Source organism: Trachurus japonicus, chromosome 15, assembly GCF_045865225.1.
Source record: "Trachurus japonicus isolate A0001 chromosome 15, Traja_1.0".
NCBI classification, from domain to species: domain Eukaryota; kingdom Metazoa; phylum Chordata; class Actinopteri; order Carangiformes; family Carangidae; genus Trachurus; species Trachurus japonicus.
Genome location: NC_140921.1, coordinates 16,556,237 through 16,579,427, shown reverse-complemented (window position 1 = coordinate 16,579,427; position 23,191 = coordinate 16,556,237). Strand labels below are relative to the sequence as shown.

General features: G+C 39.8%; 1 long non-coding RNA gene across 1 annotated transcript in view; it reads left to right on the top strand.

Annotated features, from left to right (window-relative positions):
• The first annotated feature begins 273 nt into the window (after positions 1 to 273).
• LOC146973433 (uncharacterized) overlaps positions 274 to 23,191 on the top strand; it is a 64,748-nt gene continuing 41,830 nt past the window's right edge. The window contains exons 1-2 of the long non-coding RNA XR_015037756.1: positions 274 to 731; positions 9,643 to 9,675. This is a non-coding gene — a long non-coding RNA (uncharacterized LOC146973433). The remainder of the gene's footprint in view (positions 732 to 9,642; positions 9,676 to 23,191) is intronic.

Below are 23,191 nucleotides of genomic sequence, written 5' to 3'. Positions count from 1 at the left end.
GGCATGTTTGAGCACTGACTGTCTGACGGGACCCTCCTGCCTCCAAGAGTAAGAAAACAGCAAAAAGGACCAAAGTTCAACAATGGCTTCAACTAAAAATCATTAAATGTCTGTATAACCTGATGTAAGAGAGTCATACTTTATCCTGTTTTTTTATATATTTTATTTTACATTCGTTCATGTGATAGTTTTCAGGAAGAAAAAAACAAATCCTCTTTCTCTCTGTCAGACACAACTGCACACTTCATTTGTGGAGCTCGTTTTCCTTCTTTCAGCGAACAGGTTGATATGTTGAGACAGAGCTGCTGGGTGGGCTCCTCTGCAGGAGTGCAGGGCCCTCGGTTCAAGGCTATCAAGTGAAGTGTTCTTTTAAAGAAAAAAAAGGAGGAGAGAGAGAGAGAGGGAAAAAAAATGAAATGAGCCAAAAGTTTGGTGATAAGCGAAAAAACGAGAGCCGGGGCAGTTCTCTGGGTCGGGCTGTGGGATGCGACAAAGATTAATAAAGAGAGCAGGTCTGCGAAGGGAGAGGGTGACGGTGAGGTTAGCTGGAGGGCCAGACAGCGCTAGATGAAAGTGGGAACGCTCTCCCACAGCTGTCAGCAGTTTTTAATGTGAACTTTGCTATTGATTGGCAGAGCCGGCCAGGTTCTACCACCAAACTTTTCTAGTTTGGCGACCTCTAGTTTCTGGAGTGTTGGACGGACTGTGTGGTATGAAGAGTCCAGTATCAGGTTTGTCATCTTGAGGATGTACAAACAGCAGTTGTAGCTCAGCTAATCAAGGTACTGTTCCCTCATGTTTTAAATGTTGTTGATTGAGCCATGTGCTGATTTTTTTTTTTATACGTGCAGGAAATAACTCTGTCAGCTTTGTAGCCATGAAATGGGAGTTTACTGTAAAATAAGATTTCTAGGCTCCAAAGAGCAAGACAGGGAGTGTTCACCTAACCAATTTCAGTCCATTAAAAGTGTGTGAAATCAGCTATATTTATCCCAGATACGTACAAGTCAGGTTCCATGTTGAATACAGGAATCTTTAGCCTTTACGCTGCACTGTAATTGAATCAAGCCATGATCTTTCATCCCTGTAGTTATTTTAAGACATGAATGACACAACAGAAATTGAAATTCACCCCTCCCCCTTTCCCCATTTCAACAAAAGGTCAGAAATTCAATCACCACTGCTGCTATTGCTATAATAATATATGTATGGGAAACAGCCACAGTTACTGACCGCCAAATTCTTGGGCTGCCTGTGGTCATTTTGTCTTGCCTAAGAACAGAGGCGTCTCTCACTGGAGTTATCCATTAATCCCAGCGGGCTAAGCGCACAACACCAACAGTCTCTTTGATTCTTAACTCTGATTCTAATGGTGTGTTTTTTTTTTCATTTAAATCACTATGTCAGCAGTGAGTGTTTAGTGCACTGCGACTTTATTCCTGCCCAGAATTTACATTTCTTTTGACTGTACCGCTCTTATTTTCTGGTTATTATGAAATCGATAGAAAAATAACAGCATTTAATATAAAATATATGAGATCTTGTTGCTATAAATGGTTGAATTTATTTCCAGATGTCAGAAAATGAAAATGAATGAATGAAAATGTCAGAATTTGGCCTTTATTCAAGTAGTCACAAAACTAGACAGTTTTTATTTGTTCTCGATACGGAAATAACAGGGAACATTTTGTCTCCTGACTAGCATCCAGTATGTATCTGTTTAGAGGTTACAATCCTCTTTTGTCTCAGGATGTTGCCTCTGCACCGACTGTAGATCAGATACATAAGAACTTTTACAAGAACACACAGATGAACAGGAGTCTAATCTTGTGCACTGACACAATTTTATTGCCTTTTGTTCCGCGCCCTGTTTTGATGTTACTGACCCTATCAGCAACATAGTGTCATGCTGAAGAATCTGACAACAGTAAAAGCCAGTAAATACTCAAATATTTCCGAGAATGTGAGATTAGAAGGCGAAGGAGTGGGCATAATGTTACCAGCGTGACACACAGCACAAAAGAGTGGGAGAGGAGATGTGGATTGAGAGAACAAAGTGAGTGAGGTAAATGGAGGAAGTGGAGTTCAGTTGAAATAACCAGCCTCATTAATGCACTGTCACAGCTTTCATTAGCCTCCAAGAACAAGCTGCACCAATATAAATCACAAAGAAAGAGATGTAAAAGGAAATTACAGCAAACTAACCCAAAAGACAATCAACAGATTAGGGGCACTGAAAACTAAAACCCTGGATTTTATCTAGGTGTAGTTTTACTACACAAGTGGCAGTGAATTAGCCTGTATCTTAAACACAGTCTGAGTGAATCTGTGGAGAACTTACATAGCAGCTTGTGACAGATAGATAGCAGCCTCCTCACCATCTCCTCACCATGTGCAGTATGTAATATGCCAACACATTGTGAATTATAAAAAATAAATGAAAATATGAAAAATATTCTTAAATTAGAAATTAGTCATACAAAAAGTTAAAAAATAAACATATCACATCAAATGTCTGTGGTTGCTTTGTTAGTATTTCTTATATTTTGCCTGTGCTTTTAACAGAGGCTGTACTTTTGTAAATATAGACCATTTTCCTGTTGTGAAGAGAAGACGAATGTTTCCTATTGTGATTTTTCTTTTTCTTTTTTTTGCCAGTGTGCTTGCTTTTTCTTGCAGCAGGCATTTTTAAACCCTTGCATCTATTACCTTTCACCGGGTAAATACCTAATGCTGGAAACATTTGTCAATGTATGCAGCTGGCTGAACAGAATAGATTATTAGGAAGTGAGGGGAAAAACACACTGCTTCTCCAAACAGCACAAGGCTTGCCTTACAAAGTGTGTTCCTCCACCTCAACCATAAAGAAGCTGAGAAAATGCAGTGGCAGCACTGGCCATTTAAATTGTCATTCACATTCACTAACAAGAGCATTAAACATTCAGTAATGTAAATACATTTAAACCCATGTTGTAATAGTCCAGTCAAATTAATTATTTAGACTACAGGTTTTAAAGACATAAAAAAACCACAAAGTAATTACAGGACACAATAAACAAGAAAGAAACACATCTGGATTTGTGTAGCTATTGGACCAGAGATTGTGTTTGTGTGCTTACGTCTGTGTTTATGTGTGTGTGTGCAAAATGTGCAAAGTTGTTGTGTAAGGAATTTATGCAGTTTGCATTGTGGTGTTTACATCAAGCCTCATTAGAGATTTATCGCTGACGCACTGCAGCTCATTCAGTCAGAAATGCTGGGGTCAACACAGTGGAAAGGCAGAAGTGTGGGAAGACTTATTGTACATTACTGAAAGATAATACAAACATACTAATGAGTGAATTGATTCATAATCTGAAATGGAAAAATTGTGTGAAAACCATTTTCATGGGCCACCTGGAAATAAAAATCTGTATTCTACACGAGATGAATCTCTAAGATAATTTGATTTTTCAAACATCTGAGAAGCAATTATTTGATGTTCATTAATAATATTCAGTGCAACAGTAGTGAAATACTAAGCAAAGTGAGTCTAAATTCAAAGAAACAGCAGGAGCAACACATGATGCAGTGATATTCTTCACTGGGTGACACATTTGAAAGCATCTAAAATATTCACAATGGCTCAGCCACTGGCAATAGTCGTCTATAGTAGGCCACACGCAGCTAAAATGATCTTGGCAGTAGTAAAGAAAAACTAAAAACATCAATAGTTTACTGGCCTGCTGTTGGGTCCTGTGGCCAGTGTTGTGCAAACAGCAGAAAGTTGCGGCGTGTGAAGGGTAATGGGACATCCAACGCCAGGGGACAGCAGGCGGCAGAGTCACACACCGCTGCCGAAAGAAAGATGAAGTAATCTCAGGAAACAAGTAGACACACTCCACTTCGAATTTCGCCCCAAACAAGATTAAAGTGACATTATTCTATGAGAGTGTGGCAAGAGTATTAATCTTACACATAGAGGCAGAGGCTAGACAAACACAGGCTGGCTGCAAGAGTATGGGAGCACATTCTTTATTTTGTCAGTATACGCTGGGGTTCAGAAGTAGCCGAGAGAACACCATCATCTCATTTTGCAATGCACTTAGAGGGCCATGACCTCCTCTTTTAACTAGTTTGATAACATCTCTTGTCTGTAAATGTTACGTAATGGAACAATTATGTTTTTTGATGTGGATTTATTAGCGTCACACATGAAATATTAGTCTTGCAGTTGACTTGAAAGGTTTTTTTTAGCTTGATATACTGAGATGCTAATTTATTTTGATGGTATGGTATATATTTTTGAAAAAAGAGGGAGAAGCGAGCACTCACCAAAGAAAAGGATAAAACTTAAGGAGGTGCACGGCTACAGCAACAAACTGAAAAGACATTGAAAAAGACTTTGGTTGAAACGTCTGTGCTTGCCTGTCCTGTAATAGAAATTAGTCAAAGGGATCGTGAGCGTGCTGGCTTTTCCTCCCCTTTTCATGGTATATATTTTTTCCTTTTATTTGTTAGTTTATTTAAGGAGGGCAACACAGAACCATTGGACATAAGAAATAGTAATTCTAAAGCTAATTTAGGATAAAACTGTAAGACTGCATAATGTCCTTACACATGTGTCTCCGTATATATGATATGACTGTGTATTCACTGATACGGGTGCTACAGTGTGGGAGTGTGCGTGAGCATTTGAAACTTCTTCAGTGTTCCCATCTTTGTTGTGTAGACACCGCTTCACTCGTATACAACTTCTAATATGTGCCGGTTTCGTACGCATATCGCCGCATGCTGAATACGAAGCGTAGCTATGCGAACAAACTAAGTTTGGCACGAGAACCAAAGAGTCTCCACCCATGCCATTTAGGAATTCATCAGTTCCAAATCTACTAAATGAGCGTTACATTGAGGTTTTGTTTAGAACCTGTTGCATAAATAAGCCAGTCCCTAAAACCCCACAGAGAAAGACAGAGCTTTAATGATTGGGGTTTAAGCCCCTCCACCCATGTACTCCTCCACCCTCAGCTTGGTCTCCTAATGAGCCATCATCATGCAAAACTGCCAGCTTGATACGCATTAATTGGATTTTCACTTTTTCACCAATTAATTGACCAGCATTGTCATGTTGGCCGGCCTCCGAGGGCTTCTAAGAAAATGGGGAAGCTTCCCCTTTTTACTCTCACTGACTCTAATAGCCACTGACTGAAGAGGGGAAGCATTTTTCTTTTCTTTTCTTCTTTACTACCGAGATCAGCTATCTCATTATAGGCTTATGACATTTGTTGGAGCCAATCCCTTTTGTGGAGAGAAAACAGTTTGTGTGCTGCTCAGTTGAAGCCTTTACAGTTTGTTAACCTGCCTCTGCCAGTGCCAGGGCCCCTGGGGGGTGGGGGGGGGCGGGGGCCTGATGTGCAGTGAGTGACTCAGATTCCTTGCACCCTAGAGGACAGACCACAGGGTGAGGGAGAGCAATCCCACGCCGCCTTGTTCAACAAGCACCAAAACAAGGAATGAATGCAGCCATGGCATTTCACAACAGTTATTTGATATGTTGACACATCAGTGGTGTTTCGAATTCTGCCAGGGGGATTTTTGCTCACATGAATCCTTGCAGTTCAAGCCCACTCGGGGAAGGTGCAGTAGAACAAATATTTTAGTCATCACGTTGGATTTAATTTAAAAAAAGGCGAAGAAGAAGGAAAAAAAAGCAAAAACAAACGTGACCTTTAGTTAATCATTTTGAGGGCAGATTCCAGTTATGTTTTTGAGTTTGTGTCATGACTTTGGTTGTTTAAATATTAACAGCGTCTTAATGCTGTTTACAGTTGGGTTCCATGGTGATGGCAAGGATAGCAGCAAGGAAACGCATATTCGTACCATCATGAAAACATAGCCTGAATGCATACACTGCAAGTTTATTACATTAAAAAAAAAAACCTCCTTTAATTTTGCTGCTCTTGTTGAATTTCCTCTAAAACACTGATTTACCAATAGAAATGTCAGATTTGAGAGCAAGTCTGAACCTGCTGCGTCTCTGAGAGATTAAACTCAGCAGTAAAGACCGGGCCTGGTTATTAATCGGATCAAAGTTGCTATGAAGAGGACATCCCGAGGCAGACCATAGTCTGACCACACTATAGCTCATTATGTCTGTGTGGCTTTGCTCCAGCGGCTGGTGAGCAGCTTCAGGTCAGGATGATGTGAACCATTGATTGGTGTGTTTTGTTGATGCATTGCTTATTTATGTAAACATCAGTTATGCTGTAATTGCATTTGCAAACACTGCATGCTTAATTTGTCACAAAAGGAGAAAGATCCTCCATCATGAAAAAAAAGAATAAACACTATTTTGATAATAGAGAGGGTTTTACCACAAAACAATGCGACAAACAATTCTGTCATATCACATGCACCTACACCCGGTAACATAGTGGAATAATTCACTTGTTATTTTGAAAGTAATAAATGGGATATTACTTTGTTTGAAATACAGGATGTGTGACTTTTTGCATCAGTGGCTTTCAGAGAACACTGAGCGTTATTGATCCTTCACTTCATTTTGACAATTATTTAATGTAATAGTTGTCTAAATGGGCACAATGTGATGTCTGAGCCTTTTGTTCAACCTGAAGTGTACAAAAACAATAGCTGCAACACCTCTCTGAGGTCAATGAAAAGACACTCTGTCAGCTACTCTTTTTAAAGGTAATGTTGTTTCCAGAAAGTGAAAAAAAGCCATTCCCCTTAATCAATATCATTCCAGTCAGGGAAGGTTGAAGGTTAGAGGTCAAACCTTGATGAAACCTGTGATTGGATAATCAAGGGCAATAGCTTTAATTAATCGATTTGGGGTTCAGGAGGGGGAGTGGTTCATAACATATACTGTGTTGGTTTCCGTAACCATGAAGGATTCCATTATTTATGTAAGTGTCCATTATGTCGCACTGTGGAGAAAAAATAGGCGTTTTTAATGCCATCAACACTTAATCAAGCAGAACTTCATTAATCCACATAATTAATTGAGCAGGCTTTGCTATGTTCCTTTTGCTACCTTTACTTTCTGGTCGGACGGACATGTTTCACCATTATTGTTGTCCCATCCCTCCAAGGGTTGTGAGTTAATCTGCATGACCCAGCACCTGTCACATACTAATAAACACAGAACTAATTGACTTTGTTGCCCCACTTATCAGCTGCCTCACCAGTCAAAGCAACCTCAGAGATTTTTGTTTGTTTACAGCAGGACTTCCAGGTGTGTCTGATCAACCGAGGAAAAATACACTTTATTATATCAGTGTTGTGTGGTCATTATAATGTATCAGAAACAAACTTAAAAACAAAACAGGCTTTTCTATGACAACAGTGCAAAATAATAGCACATGGATTTAAGAGGAAATTACAAGTTTATTTGGCTAGATATTACATTATTTATATACTCTGTAGGTGGATTAATGGATGCTTGTTTTTTAGGCCCTGTGCGTATGATATGTATTGTGTCATGCAAACAGAAGGTTCCAGTCCACATAAGAGTATAACATAACGTATTGCATCACATTGTGCCACACACAAACATCTTTAACTAAAACAAAAATACACAAATCAAACAACTTGTAACCATTTCACACAACTTAAATATTATCAGAATAATGCCTGAATACATGAGAAAAAGAATTAAATAATTTGCATATATTCTTTTCTTCTTTCGTATTTATCATCAAGCCCCCCCTCAGGTTTTATTTATTACAAACGTGAATAATTTACAGCAAATGCAATATTGTCAAAGCATGATGCACAATTAATAATTCAGAACTCATGTAAGAAAAATCAATATTACATTACATATGCATTGGACATGATACTACGTAGTAGATAGTTTACTATAATGAAAGAGAAGCAGCACTGCAAACATAAGAAATACAATATAAAAGCGTGTTCGATGTAGCATGAGCCTTACTACTTGGGGTCTTAAGGCATTTGAGGTCAGCAGTGATGAGAGTCATCAAGCTGTAGAGACTGCGGCCTCCTCTATCAGAGGGCTGAACACGCTGACAACAAAGATGAGCATGTAAAACTGTGTCCTACTTATCCAGCAGCACTGCACTGAGGGAATGTGCCGTCGATATACAGAGTAACCACATGCCCCCATGTGTTCCTGCAATACACTACTCTCTCTCTCTCTCTCTCTCTCTCTCTCTCCCTCTGTTGCTCTTGTTGTCTCTTCCCTTTACACACTTACTTGCACACATGCACACACACACAATGGCTGTTCAAAGTTTTTCCAGGGTATTTCTCGGTTAATTAACAGATTAGTGGTGTGGGGCAGCTCTGAAGTTCAGAGGTCAAGACTAAACCCTCTAACTGGGAGGATAATCAGTGGCAGGTGGGTCCACACTTCTCCTGTTGCCCCTCACAAACCCCTCCCCTCTTGACTTGACTTGGCAAAATAAGCCCACCCGGCCCCCTGACATCCCCCCACCCCCCCCCCCCACCACCACCACCACCACCACTCATCCGACCCCTCCGCGATGTAGGCTACCAATGCACTTGACTCCAGCAACTGTTAATGCACCTGACAGAGAGGGAGAGAGAGATGGCGTGAGGGGGGGAGAGTGAGAGGGGTGGGATGAGGGGGTTGGGGGGGCAGTGGGGGTTGAACAACATTTTGAAAAAGCAGGAGGAGAAGCCTGCATTGGATAAGTTCTGGAAATGTGCCATCCTTTCATTCGCACTGCCAGGGCCCATATTTACAAAACTGACCAGTGGGATTCTCTGAACACAGTCACACTGAATGGAACATGGACTAAAGGAGCATGGGCCTGGGCCTGATGCTATAAAATGGAAATACAATAAGAGAGATGGGTGCAAAGAGAATGAGGGCTTGAGTCTCTCTCTCTCTCTCTCTCTCTCTCTCTCTCTCTCTCTCTCTCTCTCTCTCTCTCTCTCTCTCTCTCTCTCTCTATTCACTCCTCCCATATTCCATTCCAGGTTCTGCTTGGTGGAGAACTCCATTGTGAGCTTGTGAATGGGAGACTTTGGGAGTGTCTCTCCTTCTATTAATTAGGACTGGCCAGCGTTTCCGCTCCCCTGTGAGCCCCTTCATTATTATTTCTTCACATTCTTTTGCAAAAGTTTACCCCATTCCTTTATTCGCACTTCAAAGACTTCTGACAAAGAAGGAAAAAAAGGCGAAAATGTAAGCTTTTAATTTCAGAGCATCTTTCAGAGATTGTTTTCTTTAAAAAAAAAGAAAATATATCTAATGAAAACAACAACAACATAATAAACAGGAATAATCTTAATTTGTGGACAAATACATTGAGGATGACACTGCAAACACGTGATTCATAACTCTCCTGACAAACTAACTATAATCGGCGCAGACATACCGTGATCAACAGACTTCATGTGTTATTGAAGTACACTGATTCATGGAATACTCACACACTTATTGAAATACCAACCTAAAATACACCTCCCCTACATCTGTGGTGAACATCAGCGAGCAAAGATGTCCTGGGGTGCATTCTACCACTGCCCAGCGGGCATCCATTTGCTGGAAAAAAAATCACTTTGCCTCATTAGCTACACACACTCTTAGTTTGTCACAATGCCTTTGCTTGAGTCCTGCTAACAGAGCCCCCCCTCCTTCTCTTTCTCTAGGTGGAGACTTCAGGGGCCAGAGGCACAGTTTGGGTGAGTGAGGCCTTTTCTTTCTACCCCTCTCCTAGCTGGTTTAAGGGTTGTAATTATCTTTTGCTGGGGGAGGCTGTAAATTGGATTAAAGTGGAGGGTCTCGGCTGAGTGGATCACCCCCCTTCCCTCAGCCCTCCACTTCCCCCGCCATCTCACCACTTGGTGGGCCACACGCTGATAAAGTGCGGAAAACCGGATTTGGATTCAGCCTCAGCATTCATGGCTTCCTGCCGGAAAAAATGAAATTTTCCAACAGAAGGGGCCAGTATGCCTGTGGTATCTGTCCGTGTGGTGTGTTTCATCTGGCCTCACTCTTCCAGAAACACCATTACCTACGTTATCAGTGTGAACCGACTCAGCCTGACTGGATTGGGAAGCCTGGCCAACTACTATCCATATAGTCTCTGACCAGCTCTGTGTTGTAGCTCTCGTCAGTGCTGGTCGGCACCCGAATTATACCTTATTTAATTTACTGGCAGATATTTATTCAGGATTTACTGCAATATTGTATTTTTTTTTGATAAGACAAATCATATCTCTACTGACATTGGAATTAATATAGGTATAGGAAAAATGAATGTTCCCAATTTATGCTATTGAATACATCATATATTACAAAAGTGGTTAACATCAAAATTTTGGGGGTAAAATAAGAATAGCGGGTTAAGAAAGGATGACTTTTTGCTTCTGAAGTCGTTTTCTTGGTGATCGTAAAATTGTAATCCTGTCGAGGAATGTCTCCAGGTCTTTACGGATTGCTGGGATACTGGTGCGTGAAATGGCAAGTCTACCTTTCCAAATGATGTGAACCCTGTTTTCACTGAAATCGCAAAAGCTTTTACAACTCATGGCAGGTGCAGCATTTGCATTGAATGGGCTTGTCTATGGAGATTGGTGCCTGTGACTATATCTGAACCCAGCTTGATTAGACAAACTTTGCTTTAACTTTTCTTTTTTTCTTCAATCCTTGTACATTGGGTCGACACAATAACTCCTGTAAATTATACTGTAAAGCAATAATCTTGCACAAAAAAATAAAAATCTGCTATTGTTGTTTTTATCCTAATAATAATGTAATGTGACCCAACACAATAGCAGACTTAGCAAGAATTAAATGTGACAAAATTCACATATGAAGTTTTTGTTGGATAGCATTGTTTTGGGTTGCCATACACAGAGTTTGAGGTACTTAAACTAAAATAGAGGATTTGTATATAATTTTATTTCAAATTTAGATTTAAGTATTGGAATTCTTACTGTAATTTTAAATTGGTATGTCTTTTTTTTTAAACTTTTTAACATAAGACTTCAAGACATGGGCTTACACAGTATGATACATTCTTATAGGTACAACTATTCAATATTGTGAAAAGCAGCTGTAATATTTATATCATGATTACCAACCTGATTGATTACATATTGATGCATCATTATAAATATTATTATGCAGTTATACATTAATACATGCAAGCATTTTTGCATGATAATACTGCAGGATTTAAGGTCATAATAGAGTATTTTTTTATATAATGGTAGCCTAAGTGAAGGACATCACTAAAGCTTCACATCAATACAGCTTAATGTAGAATAACTGATATATTTATATGAGTAAATACATACAACAATGCATGGTCAGACATGATATCAAAACTATAAAAAATGATGATGCTTACACGGGAGAAATACCTTTACATGTTGAAAATCTCTCTTCAGGTCAGAGGTTGATATCTCTCACTTCCAAACCAAATTTGTGAATGGAGTAAGTGAAGTAGCATAAGGGTTTTCTCTGAGGTAATACCAAACTAGGTTGAGTGGTCCCCTATTGCGGGTATAATGACCTGAAACCTGAAGAGCAATGAAAGAGAGTCTATTGAGGAGGGTTTTTCCATTCACGTAAAATGTCAATGCATTTTCCAACAGACACTTACAAGGGATCAGTGGACCCTCAAGTGTTCATGAAGAAAATAACCTTTCAGTACAACATAGGGATGCTACTCCACTGAGCCTTTCTACGACCATAACACCTCTAATGATTTAACCAAATAGCTTTGGCATTTTAGGAAGATAGGAAAAAAATTGAAGAACAGTAACAAGAAAAAAAACAAAACAACCAAATAAAAACATCAGCAGCCGTTCAGGTTTTACTTATGCCTTTAAGCAATCTGTTTGAAATAATGGAGCAAAAGGCCACACACAGCTATCATGCTTCTTGGGTTTTAGTTACCAGCGTAGAGGTGTTTTTGTTTTTATTATAAGGTGCTAGAAAAAGAGAGCTGCAGTTATCTTGGATGCTCTTCTTTTGATGTTCCCTCAGCCTCCCAGCTTGTGCTCTTTTTTCCTGCTCTCAGCCACTGAGATAAATGGGAGGGAGTGCTGTTGGTAGGAGATTCCTCAACACAGTGGGAGCTCAGGGCTGTCACTACAAGTGTTTGTCTAAGATATGGACTGTTTGTAGTGCACCCCACTACTAATTCATTTATTATTAGACACAAAAAACACAGCTCAGGGTAAAAAAGAAAAAAAAAAGTGTTGCTGTTTTGTCTTTTTACATCAGGACTGCACCTCCCTTTTGTTTGAAATATCCGAATTAGCTATACTGGATTTAGAAACTGACTTTTCCTTCTTTCTTTTTCAAACTAATCATTTTATCTCTTAAGTGCGCTCATAAAATATACTCAGTGATGAATTGAACACAGCCACTGTATCTAATGACTATGAAAAGACCATTTACAGTGCAGTATGATGAAAAGACATTGGCAGTGAGTTAGAAAAACAATAAATGTTCACATACGCGGCTTTTAATTTGTAACTTTTTAATGACCTAAAAAACAAATAAAGTTGTATTGATACAAATGCATTTGACACAGTGTGATGGGCCTGCTCCTTTGAGGATGCTGTTTACAAAAGGGCTTTGCTAATCCAGATCTACGTGTGGATCACCCACGGATCCTGCAGTTTTAGGCCGGATATGTGGCAGCAAATGAGGGTTTTCTCTCTCTGTGTTTATTAGACAGTAGTTAGACTCTCCTTTCATCTTTAATTTCCTGCCGTGTCATCTGAAGACAAAGATCAAACAGGGGACAAAGTGACCCTCCACGCTCCAGACTCCTGTGAGGAAAATGAAGAACCCCCACTGCTCACTCGCCCTGACCCTATCTCTCTCCACTTCCTCTCCACATAGCCCTCCTCCACAGGCCGGCCCCTCTCTAAAGGTAAAACTTATCAAAGCTATTTGTCTGCAATGAGCCTGTTCATCCTGCGTTACTGATTAGTGATTGACTCGGGAACCATTTGTACACTCGCAACTTGATCCTGTCATTGACGGATACCACGTCACTCCCCGAGATTTAATGTTCCGTACAGGCAACCGTGAATCTGTCACGTTGACTTAATCTGATTTTAATTTGTATTTTGACTTCTTCTGCATCTCCTTGGTGTTCACCCTTCAAAACGGCCATTCGGTGCGCCTCTCCTTTCTCATCAGAAAACTTTGATTGCCAATCTGCGTGATCCATGTCAATCAAACATCTGCTCTGTGTTTTGTCCACTGCTGCACCTGCTGACCTCCAAGTGACCTGCAAAATAAGCAGTGAGGCGGGAAACTACAGGAAGCAATTTACTCTCCCAAAGCTACCTTGGAAACGGAGAGCCAATCAGGGCTCTGCGCAGAGTGTCCATTTTTTGATTAAATGTACTCTGGGCCTGACTTCTTATGTTTGATTTTCTTTCTTTTTAACTGCACACACAGTTACATAGGCAAAGGGGAGGTGAAATTTCTCCCTTCCAAATGGATTGCAATTTCCCCCCATTTAGCACCTGAAGGTAATTAGCTTGAAGAGATTGCAGAGTGAGAAACACGTTCATGGAACATTAACTCTCGCACATTCTCCAGTTGCAGGGAATTAATAGGAAAGATTAAAGTTTAAAGAGAGCAAATGCCATTAGCTCACAAACCCCTCTCAGGGGCTGCAACCAAACCGAGCTAAACCAATACTGCTTTTAGAATGGCGTGGGTTTTTTTTTTCTCTTTTTTTAAATATCAAATTCATGTTAGTTTTGTTCAGGTTACATGCAAAGTTTCATATGTGCATTGTGCTTCACTTTGATGCATGTGTCTGGGCTGCGTCTTGCAGAGGCACATTTGCCTGCAGCTTTACATTGTCCTCTTTAATGAGTTTTTGTGTGTCCTCTCAACTGCCCCTGCATTATGCTAATGGCCAGCTTGGCATGTACTAAATAGCGGCAAGCTGGAGAAAATGTAAACACTTAAAATAATCAGCGTCATCGCAGATTTTGATGCACTTCTTTTTACTTATCACATCCTCTCCACTTTTGCCTTGTGGGATTTTGTTTAAGTATCTGTGTGTATCTAATCATTTATTTCTATCATACATTGAGTTTTCATTCGACTATACATTTCTCCACTTATTTGCCCATTTAGCCATTCATCCATCAATCTATCTTCCTTAAGGGGATAGAGGAGGAGACGGCAATTGGCAATGAATTTTTAGAGGCCATCCCACTCACAGATTCCATCATAGGCTGAAAAATTCTGTGAGGTAAAAAAAAAAAAAAAAAAAAATGAAATTGAGACATGGTAGAATTTATTGCCCAGAAAATTCCATTCTACTATCTGATTTGAAAAGTCCAGTCCTCCTAGCTTCAGAAAATCTATTTCCCCACATTTTAATACCCCAGCATAGCAGTCCTCATAATTCATTCGAGTGTGTTAAGCTCAGTTTTATTAGATCTGAAACAAATTTTGGTGGGGATCCTATAGGTCATTAACCATGGAGTAATTTTATCCTTGTTTCCCTAATGATGCCATAATGGTGAGTGAATTTCTTAACTAAAGACCAAAGAACATTGTGAAGGTCAGCTTCATCTGCAGGCTCCTTCAAGCGCTTCTCAGAGAGATTGGAAAAGTCGCACATTTTTGAGGAGTCATTAATAACCTTAAAGCTGAGAGCCTATTTGTGTTCTCGCTCTCTACCTTTTAATTTCCCTGCTTTTTCACTCTCTCTCTCTCTTTCTCTCTCTCTCCTGCTCCGTCTTTTTTCCTGTTCTTTGATTGCCCTCATGCAGAAAAGAAAGGAATGCTGTGTGTGTGTGTGTGTGTGCGTCTGTGTGTAAATGTGTTAAAGAAAGCCAGAGAAAAAGAGGGAGAGAGCAGAAATGGTAGTGCAGTGACATACAGATCCCAGATGTGATGCTGCTATAATTTGAATTTTATGCCTTTGTTATCGCTTTAATCATTTTCTTTATTCGTTTTGTTTCAGTGGTCTGGGAGAGACACCTGATAGGGTAAACCACCTAGGGACCCATTTTTATTTGGAATGTGGTGCAAGGTCTAATTAGAATTTGAATTTTGCTGAGCCTTGAAATGGCTGGTACTTTATCCTGATCGCCTTAGATATTGTTCCAAGTCAATCATTTGTCATCGCAAAGCATGCTGGGAAGATTCTGCTAATGAAGCCCCGGGTTTTGTTCGCCATTTTTTTGCTGCCCTGGCATTTTTGTCCATTTAGGCAGCGTGGCGTTAGGACGGCAGTGGTTATATATCCATGTTACGACACCAGCAGGAGCACAGTGTGGTTGGACTGCTGGTGTCACATCCATCTGAGTTCTGTCACCATTCAACAACGACACACTGGCGGGTGGAAGGCATCTGAGACTGTCTGTTACAGTATGCATTTTCTTTCATCACACAACGCAGTCAGTGCGTTTGTGAGTTCATTTCCTGTGATGGGATGTAACTACTGTAACTAACACTTCATGCTTTGTTCTGGATTAAATCCTGCAGTGGAAAGTAAATGAACTGCTGTGTGGTCTAGAAAAAAATAGAGATACTTTTGAATGTTTTGGTTTCATGCTGCTTTATTCTTAGTACATCTTTTCTGTCTCTCACTCTTTTTATTTGCCTTTTAGACAGCTTGAATACTTACATATTAAATCCATGATCAGTTGATACTATCTCATAAACTTAAACTAAACTACTACAACTACTACTGCTACCAAAGTACAGCTGCTGTGGTAACACTATGATCAAATACAACAGAAAAACTCACAGGACCCATTGTGAATAAAAGTGTCTTTTAATTTGTGTATTTAAGCTCATTTTGTTTTGAATTAGTCTGGACTTTGAGTAATACTATGCAAAGTTATTGATAAATTAAGAAATACCTTTTTCCACCCCTAATCAAACTTCACAATAATGTTAAAAGTGACTAAAATTAGCCCAGCCTTGATGAGCCACAATTTAAAGATTCTGCTTGCATTTTAAAGCACCATTATTAATTATTTTGCAAGATAATAAGCACACACTACTTTACCTAATGTTGATCTTTGTAATGATACTCATACTCTTTTACCTGATTTACGATTTTTAATGTTTTCTCTTGTAATATCTTTACACTGTAATGACGCATTAGGATCAAATAAGAAATAGCTCAGTAACTCAAGAAAGTGTGTAAAGTTGTAAAGACCAATGTGTGTTTTCTCTCTGCAGATTTATAGTGGATTCTAGGAAAAGAAAACTTCCAAGTTTGCGTTCCTTGTTCAAAGAGTGTTCTCCCACAGTGTGAGGATGTGTGTGTGTGTGTGTGTGTCTCATTTAGATGGATTCCTCCCAGGGACAGGGGACTACTAGCTGTCCTGTACGTCACTGTGTGAACAGGAGAAGGTAATGGTGTTTTGTCACAGCCTATCTGGGTTAACGTGTGTCCTCCTCTCAGGTCCCCTCCGATGCATTTTATTTCCCGAGCGCCTCCTTTGGAGAGATTGGAGTTGACAGGCGTTAACATTTAGAAATGTACCAATAAATGGCATTCATGATATGCAGTTTGCTGGTGGTAGCCTACATGAAGAGCAGTGCAGGAGTTCTGTGTGCGACGCTGGAATATTAACTTGAAGGTAGCAATGATCTATTAATTATGATGTAGTTTCACTATGCTGGTGGATTACTCATACGGGTTCTGCTTCTATACAGTACGTTTGGTACTCACTTGTATTTTAAATTGTTTTTCCCACTGATCTGCTTGAGCAGGCAGGTATCTCTGGACCATACACATAGGTCTAGACTTTTCTGTTAATTGTGTTGAAATCTAATTGGAACTGAAGTAAAAAAAAAAAAAAAGTCTGAAGAGCCTGGTTTGAACTCCTTTGAAAATAAAATAAAATTCTTCTGACAAGATGATGGATCACCTGTAAGTCTACCTGACACTGAAATTAGGGTTTTTAATGACATGCTGCCTCCTCCTAGATGTGAAATTCAAATTCCCTCCCTGGTCTCCCTCCCTGTCGTCACCTGTCCCTTTGACTCGCGTACGCCAAACACAGGCACTTTGTCTTTGTCACTGGGAGCAGGACAATGTTTTTCACCAGCAAGCTTTTGTATTAACCAATCTCATATGGAACTGAGGACATAGCTCATTGAGCACCGTGTTGTTGTTACGTGAGCGTATTTTTCCTTTCATAGGGAGCAGGCACAGATTTCTTGTACCACTCATTTTATCCCCACTGTAGCTCTCCTCGTTGTTCTGTTCCCCATTAAAACTGAATTCAATAGGTCAGATCGAGAAAATAGAGGAGTTTTAGATTGTTTATTATAACATATGCACATAAATAGGCATTTCATAGAGGCAATAATGAGAAATACCTTAAAATTGCAGTATTAATGGCACACTCAGACACAAGGTAAATTAACACTGCAGTGAAGGACTTGATCTTGATATTTGATCTCTGCTGGCACAGCGGATGACGGCGGTATTGTGTCACCTGTAATCAGGTGTGGCACCTCTCATGAACACCCGCACCGGCTCCCTTGTCACCCTGCGATGCTCTGTTTCAAAGGGGGCCACAGTAATCCATCCTGAAACATGAAGGAAAGGCCCAGGCTGGCTCTGGGACTGGGGGCAGCGAGAAGCAAATGAAAAATCAATGCTACTGTGACACATTAACTTATCCCCCAATTTCATAACTGGCATTAGGTGTCAGGAGAAATCTGTAGTGTGGAGGTGGCCTTATTGGCTTTTCATGGCTACTGTGTGCTCTCGGCTGGTGTAGGAAGTGAGTGAAAGTGGGGAGTAGTGGAAAGATAATGGGAGAAAATAAAAAACACAAGGACTTTATCAGTTGTTTCTTGAGGACTCCTTCAGGTGACTGTCCTTCAGGTTTGGCTTTGGAAATGTAGCGGCCAGTTTTATGTATGCGTTAGAATACCAAAAACATATGACCTCATCTGTTACGTCTGGCACTTTAATAAATTTGACAAAAATTATATAAAGAACATAATACTTGTACCCTTCATTCGCCCAATTTCAGCTGTTAATCCTGGGTTAGGTTGCAGTGGAAGAAGATAGTCCATGCTCTTTCCAGTGTATTGTTGGTCCACTGTGGAGCCTCCTATCAGGCTGGAAAACCTCCAGTGGAAGGAAATCTCGGATGTCACGGTCTCGATCTGATGCCTGAACCATGTGAACTGGCTGCTGTTGATGGGTAGGTCCAGTGGATCAAGGAAGTCAGGTACCCTCACCTTATCCACAAGGATGAGTTCAGCCTCATCAGAGAGGACACTCATTTTGGGCTGTGTTCATCTCTTTCTTTTGGCCATTACACAGTGTTCATGACCATAATAAATCAAGAGCTTTGCCTTTTTTCTCAAGTCCCTCTTCACCACAATGGTCTTATACAAGATCTGTATTCCTGCTGACACCGCACCAACTGGAAACATGACAAGACTCTGTCCACTTTTACTTTTTACCTTTACTTTTTGGACTGCCCTAGCAGAGGAGACAGTTACCCCGGACCTGCCGTGTGTCTGTGGGGATCATTTAAGTTTTTCTGGCTCTTTGCCACCGAGTAGCTTTGACTACCTCAGTGACCTCTGCGATCAGAGATATGAGAGATGTGTCCAGTGGATCTTACAACTCTGCCAGGAGTTTTAATGAAAAGAGGGTACTAAGCCAATGTATTATTGATATAGAATTACCAAATGTTTTGGGTGTTTATGTGAGTCCGTCCTCTAGAAATCATCTTTTTGCACCAGTTCTTGATGATGTTGATTTTGTTACGTTTGTTGAACAAAACCAACTGGGTTCATCTTAGAAAACTACTGTGGTTTGGATTAACAATAAAAGTCAGAAACATAAGTTTACAAGATTTTCTCCAACCTTTACTAAGAGCTTTGAATACCTTAATGTAACCATAAAAAAACACATTAATCAGGATTTAGCTGTAAGAAAAACTAGTAAAATACACTTTTGCTTTTGTAGGTTTGTTTGCCATGATGGTTTTTGGCGGATAGATTAAATAAAAAGGCTTCCTCATTGGGTTGAATTATTTGTCGTTCAGAATATCTAATTTAATTTGCAGCATCTTAGTCAATTGGAACCATTTATTTGTAACATATGAAAATAAATAAGGAATTTAGAGGTGAAATAAAGGAGAAATGATTTAAGAAAATGACAGATTTTATTGCTCTCTTGGCCTTTGAAATTCCTCTTAATTCAAAATAAGCTTGGCATTCATCTGTCACATCATAACAATAATAATCTACAGCGAGTCAGTGGAAAATAGTGGAGAGAAAAATAGCCTTCACATGGAGAGCCGGTCTAATCAGTACTCTCTCTCAACTGTTAAATGTATTTAAACACTAAATTAACAACCCATAAAGGGCCTCTGGTACACTACATTCAAATTAGAGCCAGTTCTTATTTACTGCCACAGAACTGCAAAAGTGACACTTTCCCTGATCACATTAAGAAAAAGCAACGGAGTGACCTTGGCGTAATGGAGGTGGATGAGATACGAGCACCACCACCCTCATCCTCAAAAACACACAGATTCCCTGTATCCTCAGCCAGCAGGCAGGGATGAAAAAAAAAAAAAAACGAGGGAATGATAGAAAGAGGATGACTGTCCTCATCTACAGTGTCATTAAATCATCAGCTAATGGTGTTAGCATCAGTTCAGCTACTAGTGCTGAGGCGAGCCAGAGAGATTTATGGGAATGACATCTGAGAGTGTGAAAACAGAAGAAAGGGGGAAAGTGTGGGTCTTAGTTTTAGGAAAAGCCCAGCCAGCCTGCAGTTCACCTCTAAGTTCTGTGCCGGGGGTGTTGGTGTCATCTTGTTTAGTGGGAGTTGATCGCTCACATATTTAATGCTTTAATTACACCTCAACAGCTGTGCACAGTGATTTAAGTTTATGGATGTGAAAGCTCTTCATTATGAAGCAAAACGCATAAAGTCATTTCTGATGGTGGATGCAGACAATTAAATTTATTTAAGATTTTCTGCAGAGGCAGAGTAAACGGCTTTCTGAAAATGACCCTTACTGAAATGCACAATATGCTGTAATGTGTTCTATAATGTATGATCAGTGTGAACAGAAGGCATCAATCAGGAGGCATCATGGGAAAGTAAAGAAGAAAATCTCGCTGTTCGCATTTACAGCGTACAAAGCATGGTTTCTCAAAACAGTGAAGGACAAGAGAGGGACAAATATGTGAACATTACACAAAAGAGACATGCCTCCTCATCTGTAGCCATTAAGGCTCAGTGCTACCAGGACTCATTATTATAATTTAACCTATCATGGTCATGCATTATATGCAGGAAAATAAATCTAGTGTTTTTGTTTGTTTGTTTTTTAAATGTTAATAAACACCAGATGAGCAAATTATAGTGAGATGGAGAAGGGTTCAACCTCTTCACTCTGACTTTTAAACCCATTATGCCCCTGCATTATATACCTAAGGATTCAAGATACGAAATCCATGCATTCATGAAACTAAATCAGTCTATGAGAGCCATAAAAACAGCACTGCAAGGTAAAGTAAAAAAAAAAAAAAAAAGTCCGACGGAGAATGCGCGTCATTACGTTTTACGCTCGGAGACGCATGTTGTCCCCCCCACCCCCACCTCCACCTGATCTTTCTGGAGTGACCATGAATCTCGAATCCTAACAGGGAGGCCGCCATGTTGTCTCCAGAAACTTGATAAAAAACAAACTCACCTGTTCACTCAGGTGCAGACGCCACCGGAAATATGAAATGACGTGAAAGTGAGGGAAAGCTGGCGCTGATAAAGACTCACGGTCTGATTCTCATGAAGATATCCATAACTTGGATTATGTTTATGAAAAACGCATTTTTAATTTCGTGATTTGTGGACCTCTACGGTCAAGAGGAGTAGGCCTAACAGAGGACTGCAGAGGGGGAGAACTTCATGAAGGTATGGATCAACACTGCACTGCTGGTTCTGTTGGTAGGCTACAGATGCTGGTTGATATTTTGTGTTTGCTTTTAGCACAAATTAAGACTTTCAGTGATTGAATGAGGTTCAGCTGGTCTGTATTGACTAAATTTAAAGCATTTACTCTGTCAGAACATGTTAAGAACCTCTAATGGACCCATATGGGACAGCAAGTAGCAGCTAAGTGGATTAAAAACCTGTTAGGTGTTACCTGAGTTAAGATAAAGATGGTTTGGAGGGTCGTGATGATTTAGGCCTTGAGAAGTGTCCATACATTATAAAGGATGACCATGTTTTTATGGGTTTGTTATCTCAAAACCTCTTGCTTGTTGTTATTTCTTGTTAAAGAGGTAACACATCAGCCTGCTTGCCCTCCTAGGCCCACAATAAGATTTTTTTTTAAGAGGCAGGAAGTGTATTGACTGAGATCCTTGACTCAAATTGGTGAAAAAGGGCTTGAGAGAAAGTGCAGATTGTTAAGTTTAAGGAGAAAATAAATCACATATTTAACTCAAACTGTAGCGGAGTAAGGATGTTGGCTGTCCCACTAGCCTATAGCTCCTACAGGCCTATGAGGGTTGATATTAGAGTGTCTAGTCTATGCTTAAATAAATACCTGGATATTGATGCCCATATAAACAAGACTACGTATAGTAAAGCAGTCACTCCAAGAAAAGGTATTTAATGTGCATAGAATTTTTATGTAGGCTACAGTACATTTGTGTGTGCTTATTAAGTGCTAAAGCACTGAGGTCAAGTTTGTTGAGCTTTGTGGAAAAGGAAAGTGAAGCATTAAAAATGATGTGTACGCACACACATTTACAGGCTTGTTGTCAGAGCTCCACTCAAGATGACTTGTGCCAACAGTCAAGACAAAAATGAAAGACCACCACTGTAACCGCCCCTAAACCCCCTCAGGATAATTCTGTTATTTGTCAGAGGAGATGTTTTTTGTCGTCGACTGGTCACTGACAGCCTCAGATATTAGCAGCACTGATGTGCCCCCTCAGTCAAGTTCTGCTCTTATTATTTGGCAAATTGACTCATGAGTGCCATTTGGTAACAGAAATGTAATGTGGCACCTTTTTCTTTTTCTGTTTTTTATTCTTTCCCTCAGCCTTTTATTCTCTCTTTCTGTCTCTCAATCCTTTAGCAACTCAACTCCTGTCACTTATTTTTCTCTATGTGAGTGATTGAGGCCTGGACTTGTACTGATGATTTAAAACAAAGTGCTTAAAATGTTTTTTTAAAAGCTGCAGGAGCCATGATATCTTGGCCATTATTGATGACAGCATTATTATGTATAGGATCTCTCAGTGAATAATAACCCATGATCTGTCATTTGTCCTGTTATTGGCACCGCAAGTTGTAAAAGGTTAGGTAATTTATTTTAATGTTTAGTGTGTCAGCTGGTATTGCCATGCACTACTGTCCCAATATATTCCACACTTAAAGGCATTATTGTTCCATTTATTCCACAGCTCACAATCCTGGAAAAGTACTTGTCATAAATAATCTACAAAGTCTTATTTAATTGTCTTTAGGCCCCTCTGTGGTTGCTACTCTTTTCTCTAGGTCAGAGTAAAAAGTGAAAGCCAGTAATACGTTATAGCGATATCATTTCGTTTTATAAAAAGACCAAATCACACATACCACACACAAACTCGATAAAATATTCCCTTTGCCAGAAACCCATTTTTTAGGTAATTATTTATACATATCTTGCAGAAATCAGCCTACAAATGTATTTTACAGTGAAATAAATATGCAATCTTGCTGTATATAGTATCTTTCGTTCAATTTTTAAAAATATATTAAACCATGAAAAATAGGTGGACAGATTCTGCAATATGAAACATGGAACACGGCGACAGAAAAAGGCCCCACATACAAAGACATTTCTGTACAGCATATTCCCCAAAGATGAATAGCTGTTTGGTGGTATGGTCGTGCAGAACAATGAGAAGGATTTCAGGAAAATGGGCTTTGGGGTGGCATTGTACGCATACATTGTGGAGGGTGGGGTGGGTGTGTGGGGGGAATCAGCACGCTTGAGCGCATTTAAATTTACACAAACTCTCTAGGAATGACAGTGATAAATGTTACACTCTATTCTACAATATGTTTAATGCATAGGTCTGAGGAGTTAAGTTTTCCCCTCTGGTACGAGGCTGCTGTTGTAGTTACCACTATATGTTACATCAGATTCCCTTCCATTAAAATGCCAAGTGACACAGTGAAGACAGCAGGAGAATATGACA